Raw genomic sequence first — 12,132 nt, 5'->3', positions numbered from 1 at the left:
GTTGTTTCCTGCCAGGTTAGACTCGCCAGTGCCAGTTGCTGTGCAACAAGAAACAAGGGGGAACTGACTCTTTGTGGTCAGACGTGGCTTGGGAAGTTGCCAGGCCATCTGCAAATGAGGGCAGGAGAAAAGAAATCTGTAGAAATGTCCTATAGTGACTTGCCTGGGTCTTTCCGCACATGGAAGAGAAGACTATAGATGGTGAGAGAGAAGATGGTGAAAAGGAAGGTAGATATAATGTTGATGAACAAATGCATGATCTGTTAAGAAAAATAAAAACTCATTCCAGGGAAAGTAGGAAACATTCTGTTTGACATAAGATGGCAGAAACTCTGATGGGCTTTCAAGATTTTGTTATTATAGCCTATAACAGTAAAGTACCTTTCCTGGAATTCTGGTGGTGTCTGTTTCCTGATGTGGCGTACGTTGCAGGGCTGACAAGAGGATGCTGCACCCCTCCTGGCTCTCCAACTGGCATTCAGTACCATCAATCATGATATCCTTTTTGGTCAGCCAAATGTTTTATCGACTAGGGGCATTGTTTTACAATGGGTTTCTCTGTCCTGAGTGTTTCATTCCAGTTGGTGTTACAGAGGAGATAGCATGTCAGTGCAGATCTTGGCCTTCCTTCCCACCCTTTTCAATATTTACATGTAGTTGCTTGGATGAGGTCATCTGTCAGTTTGATTTAGCTGTCATTAATACGCAGATGATACCCGGCTTTACGTCTGCATGACAGGCCAAGCAAGAGATGATGTGCAAATTTTTGTTGGAATGTCTAGAGGCTATAAGTGGATGGAGTGAAACAGACTTAATCCCAGCAAGACAGAGTTCCTGATGGTGCAGAGGCTTTCTGAGTCCATGGATGTTTCATGTTCTTGAAGGGGTGCTGTTGCAATCTGAGTGTTCTCCTGGATTCACAATTCTTGGTATAGCAGAATGGTAAAACTATTGTTCGGAGATCCTTTTGGCCAACTCTAGCTGATCTACCAGGTGCAATTCTTCTTGGACCAGGAGGCACTGAAGGTAGTGCTACATACTTTTGTCATCTCAGACTATAGGCAGTCCTTGACTTATGACCTTACATTTAATGACCTTTTGAAGTTACAGTAGTGCTAAAGTGAGTTACAACCAGTCATCATTTTCTTTTTCTTTCTTTCCTCTCTCCTTCCTTCCTTCCTTCCTTCCTTCCTTCCTTCCTTCCTTCCTTCCTTCCATTCATTAGTCACATTTCTGAACTGCCCATCTCCCTTAAAGAAGGACTCTGGATGGTGTACAATAAAAAAATAAACATATAAAAACAGTATATAAAAATTAAAATGTTAGAGTTAAATTTTAGAATTAAAAGTTTTAAAAATTTTGAAAACTTTTTAAGAGACAAGAAATAAACCCTGTTGCAAAGTAGTTGACAAAGGGAAAGGGAGGGCTCTCATGGCACCAACCAACCTCGAAACTGCCTGATTCCTTGGGCTCCCCCTGCAAAGCCACAGAGCCATGTTTTAACCCCTTTAAACATGGCTCTGATCAATTATCACAATTTGGAGGTTCAGCAACAAGTATGTATTTCCAATGGTTGCAGGATCCTGGGGCCACAATTTGTGACCTTCCCAACCCACTTCTGGCAAGCGAAGTCAATGAGGGAAGCTGGATTGCTTGAAAACTGTGGCAGAAAAGTTGCAAAATTGAGCAGTTATAGGACGACACATTTAACAACCGCATTTCTTAGTGATGGAAGTTTTAGTCCCAATTGTGGTCTTAAGTCAAGGACTAGCTGTACTGTACCTTGGTCTACAAGAGGATGCCATTGAAGATGGCCTGGAAGTTACAAGTGGCATAAAATGCAGGTGGCGGTCTATTACCAGTTTAATAGAATAACACCTCCATTGTGGGAGCTGCACTGTTGCCCGCCTAGTTTGGAGCCTCATTCACAGTTGTGGTACTTATCCATAAAACCAGGGTTGTCAAACTCCCATCCCACAGGCCAAATGCGTCATGTGCTGGCCACCCCCACGCCTGGTTTAGCAATGGGGGAAAAAGTCCCAATACGTCACATGACTTTGCGAGTTTGACACCCCTGTATAAAACTCTTCATAGCTTAGGCCCTTGTTACCTTCAGGGCTTCCTGTTTCAGGTGGAATCTGGCTGAGCAGCACTTTCTAACTGGGGAGCAGTGCTGTAAGAATTCACCTGCTGAGAAGTCAAAGGAACAGGAGCCTATAAGGTGGTTTTCTCAATAGTAGCCACCTCAGTATGGAATAATCTTCCCCTCTGAGTTTGAATCCCCCTCCTTTCTGGTATTTAGAAAGCGGGGTGGATAGAAATAGGGGTGGATAGAAATAGGGAGGTAGAAAGAGTCCTTTGGGATGAGGGATTATCAATAGCTGAGGGAAGATTTGGTTTTGTTTGTGATTTTACTATATGCATTATATTTTGTATTGTTTTAATAATTTAAGCCACCTAGAGTTCAATATGTAGGCAGCATGCAGATCATTGTAATAATGAAATAAATAAATATTAAATGCAATCTCTTATTATCTCATAGACATCAGGGAGTCCCTGGACACAGTCAAATCTCTAATTATAGTAAGGATACCAACAATGCTGCTGTATTGTTCTTTCTGAAACACAAAGGGTTAACTGACTGGCTACACAGTTGGTGGCTGGATTATAGTTTGCAAAACTTTACCAGTGATGTGAATCTGATATGACAAGAGACAGCAGGTGGGCTCTTGCAGTGCTCAAAGAAACAAGTGAAAGATACTAATCACCTGCAGTAATAAGCAGTACTTTTCCTTCACCAACTGCTGGACCACAGTCAGGATTTAGATAGGCAAAGACAAGTTAGAAGGGTGATGTTTGATAAGGAGCAATAGGGCAGCCTCTATGTATGGTTACAGGAGACACGGAGAATTTAGTGTGAGGACAGGCACTAAATTGGATAATAAAAGCTGGTATCATTAGGCAAAAGCCAGTAGGGAAGAATCTAAGACATTTGCCCTAGAAACTTGTATGTTTTGCACAAAGACAGCAGGTGCATTTTGCTCACAAAAGTATGTCACACTATACAGCTCCTTTCTCTGTTGGCTTGACATTTTTTTACAAAAGACAGACATGCATATAGACACATCTGCACCTGTCCCATCATGGTTCCATCTGTCTTCTGGAGGATTTTTTTTTAAAATTCTCCAACATTTCATAAGTGCCCCATAATTTTACTTCTCAGGGTAACATACCTTTTAACAAAAAGGCCTCTTGGAATTCAAGTCAGTGAGAGGATTGCCTTAGGTCAACATTTATAGAAATAAGCAAGTAACCTGGAAAGAGGAAAAAAATGAACATAAACTTCACGTAATAAAAATAATAATTCTTTCCCTTCTTGTATAGATATGGATGTGGGCTTCATAGCATCCTAACTTCAATCAGAATAGAACTGGAAGGGATCTTGGAGGTCATCTAGTCCAACCCCCTGCTCAAGCAGGAGACCCCTATACTATTTGAGACAAGTGACTGTCCAATCTCTTCTTAAAAACCTCCAGTGATGAGGCAGCTACAATCTGAAGGCAAGCTGTTCCACTGGTTAATTGTCCTCACTGTTAGGAAGTTTCTCCCTAATTCCAGGTTGCTTCTGTCCTAGGTTAGTTTCCCTCCATTGTTTCTTCTCCTGCCTTCTGGTGCTTTGGAAAGTAAGTTGACCTCCTTATCTTTGTGGTAGCGTCTCAAATCCTGGATGTGATGAAATGGTACAACATTTGTATTCTCCTGAAGTAAGCAAAGGATTAACTGGACAATAATTAGGAAGACGTGAAAGGGGAAAGATTGTAGAGAGTTGGACAGAATAAAAACAGAGTAAAGAAAGGAAAAGGAAAGAGCCTTTCTGCTCATATAATATTATTGCTACATAAAGCTTTAAATGCTGTAAAAACAATTGGCCAAAGGAGAAAAATATAACCTCCCCCACTTCACCTAGGATCAGAGGTGTTATTCAGCAGGTTCTAACCAGTTCTGGAGAACCCATAGCAGAAATTTTGAGTAGTTGGGAGACCTGGCAAATGGCACCTCTGACTGGCCCCTTCCCCATCTATTCTCTGCTTCCGGAGTCCCAGCTGATCGGCTGGGTCTTCTTTGGTTGCCCTGAGCAGGAGAAAGCGGGTTAGTGGGGTGGGGAGGGAATGGGGATTTTACAGTAACCTTCCCTTGCCACGCCCACCAAGCCACACCACGCCCATCAAGCCATGCCCACAGAACTGGTAGTAAAAAAAATTGAATCCCACCACTGTCTAGGATACTATACTATCAGGAAGAGAGCTGCTGTAATAGAGAAAATAACATTGATATAAAAATGGTGCATTTATTATTTGGTGTGGTTAGTTATTTATCCCTCAAATAAGAAATAATCATCGTACTGGCTTGTCACAGTATTTGCTCACTTCTTTGTTTGAATTAAAATACCCCACATGGAACAGAAAAACAAACATTGCTCTTATCTTATCAATCAAAGATTGAAATCTGAAGACCATTTCTCTTGCCAACTCTTCTTTCCCCAATCTCACATATATCATCATATTTTAAAAATTAATGTCTCTAGGATTCAACTTTCAGGTTGTTTTCCTAAGCATCCTTTGGACTGTCTTTTTTCTCATCCAATATTTATAGTTGTTCTTCGCCTAAAATATTGTATTTATTAGTATGAAAACAATTTAAATAATTCAAATAACATTTTAATCACCAAGAATCAAGGTTGCCATGCAAGTTATTTACATGTGTTAAACAATAATACAGCTCTGATCATTAAATACTGCTATTGTGCAATTCAATGTAGTAATATTTAACAGAGCAAGTAGTATATGTAGCTTAGCACATTTGAGGGTCAAATCTTCCAGCAGCCTCAGCTAGCCTTGACCAATGGTGAAAGATGCCAGATTGGAGATCAGCAACACATTTTTAAGATAGCATTTTTATAATTAATTTAGTAAGTGTATATATAGCACTCACGGCAGGGGTGTCAAACTCGATTTCATTGAGGGCCGCATCGGGGTTGTGTTTGACCTCGGGGTGGTGGTGGTGGGATGGGGGTGGCCAGGGTGGGCATGACACAGGACTTGTGCCAGGGGCACCTGTGATGGCCAAGTGCTAAGGCAGGACTTCCCTGAGACCCTCCCTCCCTCACATTTCTTTTCTTCCTTCCTTCCTTCCTTCCTTCCTTCCTTCCTTCCTTCCTTCCTTCCTTCCTTCCTTCCTTCCTTCCTTCCTTCCTTCCTTCCTTTTCCTTCCCTCTTCATTTTCTTCTTCCTTCCCCTTTCCTTATTTTTCCTTCCTTGCTCTCTTTTTTTCTTTTTCTTTCTTTCCTCTTTCTTTCTCCTTTCCTGTCCCTTCTTGCATCTTCAAATGAAAAAGGGGAAGCATTTCTTCTTTTCTTTTGTTTTTAGTTTGTTTTGATAGTCCTCTGCCAGCAAAAACAGAACTCGTATGGGCGTGTGCCCCCCCACGCCCCGTTTTCAGCTGCGACGGCATCCTGCACCCTGTGTCAGCGAAAATGGTTTCAGCTTTTGCTGGCAGAGGGCTGGAGGCAGCCATGGTTGAAAACGAGGTCCAGCAAGCCATGCACAGCTCCATTTTTGCTGGCAGAAAAAATGTGGGTTGGTCCTTTCCTGTTTCCAGGCCAGCTCTGTGGGCCAGATCTGGCCCATGGGCCTTGAATTGACACCCCTGATCTAAGGCAAAACAAACTATGATAGAAAGTAATGGTAAAGGAATATCAATTCAACTTTTGCTTCTGCCTTTGACTACTTTTGCTATGTTCTTTCTATTTTAGCTAACCCTTCTGTCTTGACTCAGCTTCACTATCACATAGACAAAGAATAACAATGTATCTATCAGTAATATATATATATATATATATATATATATATATATATATATATATATATATATATATATATATATACACATATATACATATATACATATATATATATACACATACACATATACATATATATATATATATATATATATATATATATATATATATATATATATATATATATATATATATATATATATATATATATATATATACACACACACACACACACATACATACATACATACAGTAATATACAAGTATATGTATGGTATTCAGCTTTGTTTGGGTATTTTCCCACGTCATTATAGTTGTGCTTTTAAAGTTGTAGCAACGTTTTGGCAGAATCTCATCTGCCATCATCAGGCTTCAGACGAAGACTATACAGAAGCCTGATGATGGCAGATGAGATTCTGCCAAACGCTGTACAACTTTAAAAGCACAACTACAATGACGTGGGAAAATACCCGAACAAAGCTGAATGCCATACATGTAAGTACCAGCGAAAAGTTAAGAAAATATATATATTTTCTGAAGTTTTCGCGGGTATTTGTATGTGGACACACACACACACACACACACACACACACACACACATATATATATATATATATATATATATATATATATATATATATATATATATATATATATATATATTTGTTTTCTGAGGTTCTCATGTATGGTGTGTATGTGGATCTTTGGTTATTGGTTCTTTCTTTGAAATCAGCAGAATAACTGCCAAGATCAGGTTGTATATATATATATATATATATATATATATATATATATATATATATATATATATATATATATATATATATATATATATATATATACATATATATACATATATACATATATATACATATACATATACACATATATATATGACTTCAGTCAAAGTATAAAAGAAGCAAAAAGTCCGACCTTCAGAAATTGGCAAGTATACTGCATAGAATCATTTCCATGAGTTGAAAAACATGAAGAGTGTCTGCTTAATAGGCAAATGTGTGTGAATATGATAACATAATTAATTCAGTATTGCAATACAGTATTGTAGAAATATGATACATAAATGTGTTTCAATTGTTAGGAAGAAATTATATCAAGAGCTTGGGTTATTCTAGCCTGTCACCAGAACTTTCCTAAAACAGAGCAAAGTGGGATGTGGTCTGATGTGAGAGCAGCTTATAAAAGAAAGATCTAGTACCCAAAATGGTCTGGATCCAGTTATGAACTGAGAAAGTGCCCCAATGCATCGAAGCAGTTGGGTAGCAGCTTGAAATGCTGGTGGTTGCTCTGTTCTAGACTCTATACCCTCTTTCTAGATAAAAGATCTGTAGCTGAACTATTATTATGTGGCAGAAATAATCCCAGAAATCACATTTTCCCCTTCTTTCCTAGAAAGCTGTTATTGTATGATTAGTATATTTGAGATGAAAATCAGTTTTTAGATAAAGTGTATTTCATTTTTTAAAAACCCAAATCTAAAACTCTTTGTGTTATACTCATTGCTGTCCTGTAATGGTGACCTTCTCATAAGGAATCCATGCTGCTAAGTAGCAGTTTTGCACTGGAATAGAATAGAATAGAATAGAATAGAATAGAATAGAATAGAATAGAATAGAATAGAATAGAATAGCTTTATTGGCCAAGTGTGATTGGACACACAAGGAATTTGTATACTCTCAGTATACATAAAGAAAAGGTACATTCATTAAGAAACGTACAACACTTAATGATAGTCATAGGGTACAATCAACAATCAAATCATACTAGGAAACAGTCAAGTGGGAGGGGATGGGTGATAAGGAGTGGTGAGAAGATGAAGAGTAATAGTAGTGTACACTTTGTAAATAGTTGAACAGTGTTGAGGGATTATTTGTTTAGCAGAGTGATGGCTTTTGGGGAAAAACTGTTCTTGTGTCTAGTTGTTCTGGTATGCAGTGCTCTATAGCGTCGTTTTGAGGGAAGGAGTTGAAACAGTCCGGGATGTGAGGGGTCTGTAAATATTTTCACAGCCTTCTTTTTGACTCATGCAGTATACAGGTCCTCAATTGAAGGCAGGTGAGTAGTAATTGTTTTTTCTGCAATCCTAATTATCCTCTGAAGTCTGTGTCTGTCCTGTTGGGTTGCAGAACCAAACCAGATGGTTATAGAGGTGCAGATGATAGACTCAATAATTCCTCTGTAGAACTGAATCAGTAGCTTCTTGGGCAGTTTGAGCTTTCTGAGTTGGTGCAGAAAGAACATTCTTTGTTGTGCTTTTTTGATGACGTTTTTGATGTTAGGTGTCCATTTTAGGTCACGTGATGTAGTAGAATCTAGAAATTTGAAGGTCTCTACCGTTGATACTGTGTTGTCTAGTATTGTAAGAGGTGGTAGTATGGGAGGGTTTCTTCTAAAGTCTACCACCATTTCTACGGTTTTGAGTGTGTTCAGTTCCAGATTGTTCTGGTTATACCACGAGGCAAGTTATATAAACTCCTGTCTGTATGCAGATTCATCATTGTCTCAAATGAGACAAATCACTGTTGTGTCATCAGCAAACTTCAGTATTTTAACAGATGGATCGTTTGAGATGCAGTCATTGGTATATAGGGAGAAGAGGAGATAGCACACAGCCTTGTGGGGGGCTGTGCTGATTGTACAGGTATCGGATGTGATTCTGCCTAGCTTCACCTGCTGCTTCCTAGGAAAGCTTATGATCCACTTACAAGTGTGCTCAGGTACCGCTAGTTGGTTTAATTTACTTAGAAGAGTGTCTGGAATGATGGTATTGAATGCTGAACTGAAGTCTACCAAGAGGGCCCTTGCGTAGGTATTTGGAGATTCAAGGTGTTGTAGGATGTAATGCAGAGCCAACTCCAGTTACAAACTGAGAAAGTGCCCCAATGCATCGAAGCAGTTGGGTAGCAGCTTGAAATGCTGGTGGTTGCTCTGTTCTAGACTCTAGACTCTCTTTCTAGATAAAAGATCTGTAGCTGAACTATTATTATGTGGCAGAAATAATCCCAGAAATCACATTTTCCTGGATTAGGTGACTTTAGGACTTCTGACACGAGAGATAGCTGACATAATTTTTTTCAGTTTGACTGAGAAAATATTTGAGTAGTTGTATTTTAAACCGGTAGGAAGGGCAGAATCCAGAAAAATGCACTTCATGAATTTACTCATACCTGATCCAGAATCACCTTAAAGGGGAAATGGGTGGCATAAAAGTTTAATAAAATAAATAAATAAAATGTCAATGAGATGCTTGTTTCTGGCTTAGCATGATATATAATCCCACCCATCCATTATGACTTAATGTTACATATAAGCCATTATATCTGGTTAACTACATACATTAGCCAAATCCTTTGCCTAAACATTATGCTACACATATTGCTGCCCTGCAATTCTTTAAACACAGGTTTGTTTCTTAGTAATTAAGCTCTTGTTTTTTTTTTTAAATTCTTGCCAGACCAGATTGCTCCCTCCTTTTCTAGCCTCCCCATTTCTCATTGAAAACCCCTTCAGTTTGATCTTTTCCTACTAACCTTAACTCACCAATATCGGGTTACTTTTATTGGGGTTTCTTTTTCTTACTGTATTTATTCATTTTTGTTTATAAATGCGAGTGCACATATAATGATATTTCAAATCTCAAGGCCAATATTTTTATCTTATTGGCTAGATATGGTGCCATATATTTGGAATGCTTTAGCTTGTAGATAAACACTCTTGTCCTTGTTCTTTTTTTTTATTCCTCCCTAAATGTTTACTCAGATTTTTGTAGTTTGATCCTTTTCACGCTTCATCATATGTCTTTTTAGCTAATTGCCGAGTCCTGCAGAGTGGAAGCCTAGAGGTTCCAAATCTCCTCTCCTGGAAGAAAGGTTACAGATATTACAGGAGAGCACAGAATGTTTCTAAATTAAAAAAAAAAAAAACAATCTTCATGAGTATAGCCTGATATTTGATGGAAGGCTGACATTAAACATTTCCATAAGTGTTACAGAGCCATAAAGAATATGAGGTATAACATTGCAAACTGAAATTTAAAAAGGGGGAAAAACAGCACAAATTCCTGACCATATGTTTTTCCTATTTCTAAGAAATAGAAGTTTCCCACAGCAACTGTTTCTCTGCTGCAATTAATTACTTTGAATTTTTCGCCTTCTTGGAGATTCCAATTTGTTAATCAGAGACTCTTGAGGAGAAAGGAAACTCCCCCCCCCTTTTTAACCAATCTCTTCCCATGTACTTCTACCAAATTCTCCCCTTTGTTTTAAAAAGGCCACGCCAGGTTGGCCATGTCATAACACTCTTAAAATATTCTCTTCTCCTTTCTTCTTCCCCTATTACCTTACAATCCTGTAGGGCAAATTTAGTGGCAAAGCATACATGCACATTTGCACAAAGTCTTCTTCAGTGGAAAGGTTTTCAAATAGCATAACTGGGAAAAAGGCCTTCCCCAAAGCTAGAGAGGACAAAGGGTATGAATCTGAGTAAGATATTTTTGGGGATGTCCCAAAATACATGCAACAGAATTTTAAATATTCTCCAGAAAATCCTAAAACTTTTCTAATGGTCATAATGGTTACGGTGGCTGGAGAAAGAAAAGAATCTTGTTGAGTAACAACTCTACATTCGAAAAGCTTTCAGCAGCTCAAAATCAGGAACACAGACAAAATATTAAACTTATTTAAACGTATTTCTGGACTTCCCCTTTCTTTTCAGAACCTTGAAAAGCAACTGCTACTGGAAATACTGTATATTGTGTACGGGTAACTGTAGAATCAGAGATCTGGCATGATAAAATAAATTTGATTCTAAAGCAGAAATATAATTTGAGAAAGCATCTCAGGTTGGCCCTCCTCAGTTTTCTTGTAGATAAGGGGAGAAGGAGATGCATTCAGACTTTGCAAAGATTCTCCTGCTCTAACCTTATAATAAAAGTAGTAGATGTGATGGAATGTGCTCCTGAAGAAGTAGTGAGGGAGAGTTTTGGCAACATAGACTTTTTCCAGAGAGACCCAGATTGAGAAAGTGCATGGTCCTGAACTGGAGGGGAGAAGAGATTCAGGGTATCCATGCCCTATAATTCCTCAGGAATAGTAGGCTAGAAAGTTGTAGCTCTACTTTGGCAAGATTCTGTCCATTAGGTGTAAGCACTACAAGTACTGAACTCAATTGTACTTCGCTATATCATTTCTGGGCCTGAACCCCACAGTATTGGCATTCATGTCTTTGGTTTCCTAGTGTGGGCTGCATCAAAGGGTTGACACACAGAGTGAGATGGCTTGATATCTGATACATTTACCATATATACTCATCGATAAGCCCATTTGAGGATAAGCCAAACCCAATTTTGGGGGGTGTATTTTAGGTGTAAAGTTCTCAGCTTATCTGCATGCATATATAGTAATTTGAATACATCACCTAAGTCTTTCATGTGTTTTGAAAACAACAATAAATATTCTTAATTAAATAGGACTCGCTTCCAGATAAACATGGCTACATAACAACATAACCTTCAAAAGAGAGGTCAATGATTGAGTATTGATGACTACTCATTGTGTTTTCTTAGCCACCTTCCTTATGGTGATATGGTTATAACTTACTGAGCCTCAAACACTAAATATTCATTGGATAGTTGATTGGAATTCTTAATCAAGGTCATGATGTAAATATATGATCCTGCATAGCAGATCGTGCCATAGCAAATTGATAATAGGTATCTGGTACCTCTTGAGACATCATAACTTCAAAATGCTAATACGGATCTTAGGAGAATTTGGAAAATGGCACATTAAGAAAAATAGGCTCAAATACAGAAATACATTCACATTCTAATAAGAATGATGATATATTACAAAAGTTAGTATGGAATAGCTCAAGGAATTATTGGCAACCCACAACACACACTTCAGGTTTTCTCCACCATTTGGTTTAAACAGCACATTATTATTATTGACAAACTTCAAATGTCCTGTTCCTGATTTAAGTCTTCTTGTGCTGATAATTTACACAGGAAACTGAGATTGAAAGATCGATGTGAAACTCTTCTAGTCAAACTGCTCTGACTAAAGGAGAGAATGGACAAAAAAATGCAAAAGAAAAGATATTAACAACAAAAACAAAAGAAAAACCAGCCTCCTCTGCAACTTTCATATGAATTAAAGTGGGAGTCATCAGTCTGAACCAGGCAGACCGATCTTCTTTAACCAGTGATATGATTCAACTTTTTTTTTACTACCAGTTATGTGGGCATGGCTTGG

Source organism: Notechis scutatus, chromosome 2 (genome assembly GCF_049901735.1).
Source record: "Notechis scutatus isolate UNSWTSFEM ecotype Mainland chromosome 2, rNotScu1.2, whole genome shotgun sequence".
NCBI lineage: Eukaryota > Metazoa > Chordata > Lepidosauria > Squamata > Elapidae > Notechis > Notechis scutatus.
Note: the sequence above shows the minus strand (reverse complement) of the source record.